The following is a 2125-nucleotide window of genomic DNA, read 5'->3' as shown; positions in this document are numbered from 1 at the left end:
GGAGACGAGTAACGATGTCTCTACCATTATTAAAAAACAGTGGGCAAGACACTTCACCCCTAATTCCTCTGAAGTGTGTCCCATCAGTGTAGGTAGGTAGGTAGGTAGGTAGGTAGGTTTATGTTTACTTGTAGTTCCTGCTACAGGACTGCTGGAGGACAAACCACATCTGTGCCAAAAGTGAAGATTCAATCCAATCTGCTGCCTCCTCACATAGATAACCTTTATTAACATTTTTTCTAAACATTTGCTATAACAGCAGGAACTGACAACCTACCCCACCTACTCCCCAGCACCCTCCAGTAACTCTCAACCCCACCAAAATAAATACTTTCTCACAGTTCTGCTCACTATTTTTAGGCAAAAACTTTCCTCTGCAGATACGTCTGAAGACCTTTGACTATATAATTGTGTAATTGTAAAACAACGTACGTTTTGAACCTGGGACCTGCACCTGCCCCAGGTGTCACACCGGACCACTCCTCCTTTCTTGTCAGGATCAACATGAAGTGCAGACAAATCTGTGTGACGACTTCAGAATCATCAGAGCAGGTAAGAGCATCTCGCCTAAGTCGTCGCTTTTAAGTTTTTCCTTAAAACAACAAAAAACTTCAGTAAAAATGTACCATAGGGTCTAGATATTTTAAGATTCCTGACAAAGTGAAAAACAAAAAGATTTAGGGAATTATTCTAGAAAGGTTTAATCTCTAGTTTTCCGCCGTACCTTTAAATTTATAAAATTTCGTTAAATTAGTTGTCTTGTTTCACTGGCAGATTTCACTTAAAACACCCTAAATGCAAATATCTGTCACTGTTTTTTTTCTCATCTCCATCAAACATGAGTAGAAGCTCCTGGTTGATCCATGTTGCTAACGTTAGTTTGCTAAACCTTAAGGCTAATGCTAATGAGCCACAAGCTGTTGAGCAAGGCAGCATGACCAGCAATGAATTTGAAGGAATAATGTTGGGTGGAGACGTTTCTGATCGTTAAACCTGTTTGTCACCTTGTGGACCCACTGAGTTCACCTGGAACTCCTCAGACTGAAGAAGTCTGTTGGAGGAGAGAAGAAACATGGTTTCAACAAAGAACCTGTCCACAGAAACTATTTAACTTTATTTTTAGATTTTTCTACCTAGATCATTGAGATGCATGAAGACGTGTAAGATTTTCAACAATTAATTTTTTTAAACTCTACTGGGGATGAAATATTTCCTCCCCTTTCTGTCCCCGGTCAGTTTTTAAACCCACATCAAGCAGATTTAGTGAAGCGTCTCAGGCTGAGCTGTGAGTTTCTCAGGGTCTTTGCAGAGCCTGATGTGTCATATTATTCATACGGCTGATTGAACTCCACAGCCTCATTAGCTCAGCAAACTCTGTGTTTTCCCATCGAAACAAACTATGAAATAAATCCTCACACATGACCTCCAGCAAATCTACCTTTTCCTTGTCAATCAGAGGTGAAGTTGAAGCAATCTAAAGTTTGACAGCAGGCAGCAGTCCATGTGTGATTTTTCCAAAATAAAACTGTTCTTTCAGGTTTTGTTCTTTAATTCCTTAGAAAAAGTGAAAATAAATCCTCATGCCTGTGCTCTGTGGCATTTGTTTCCTCAGTAAGGAAAACGAAACCTTTCTTTTAGTTTCATTTATCACAGCAGCACATAAAGCGTCTGCTGCTGCTCTGTGCTGGAAACAAACAGAAGAGGATGAGTCGGCTGCTCTCAGACTCCTGACAGTAAGTCAAATAATTATAAATATTAATAACTCTTGACTGACTGATGCAAAGAAAGGATCTTGACAATGAGCCTGAGTGTTTTGTTTGGTGTCTTGTTCTTTTAAATTTGACAAAAATATATCAAAATCTCTAAACCACTAGAATTTACTAAATAAACAATACACGTTATATTATATATATCAATATTACTGTACAAAAAAAAGTAAAAGCTAATATAATTTTCCCAGTAATATGTAAGTGTTTTTTCTGGACAGCACATAAACATGAATATATTAAACATAAACATAAACATGAATATATGAAGTAACTTCTACTCTTCTGGACTAAAACTGAGGCTGCATGCACACACAAAGGCTGCTGCTCCTCATTCCCTTGCTTCACTTTTCAAGGAG

This window comes from Austrofundulus limnaeus, unplaced genomic scaffold, assembly GCF_001266775.1.
Source record: "Austrofundulus limnaeus strain Quisiro unplaced genomic scaffold, Austrofundulus_limnaeus-1.0 Scaffold1354, whole genome shotgun sequence".
NCBI lineage: Eukaryota > Metazoa > Chordata > Actinopteri > Cyprinodontiformes > Rivulidae > Austrofundulus > Austrofundulus limnaeus.
This window is presented reverse-complemented; position numbering follows the sequence as displayed.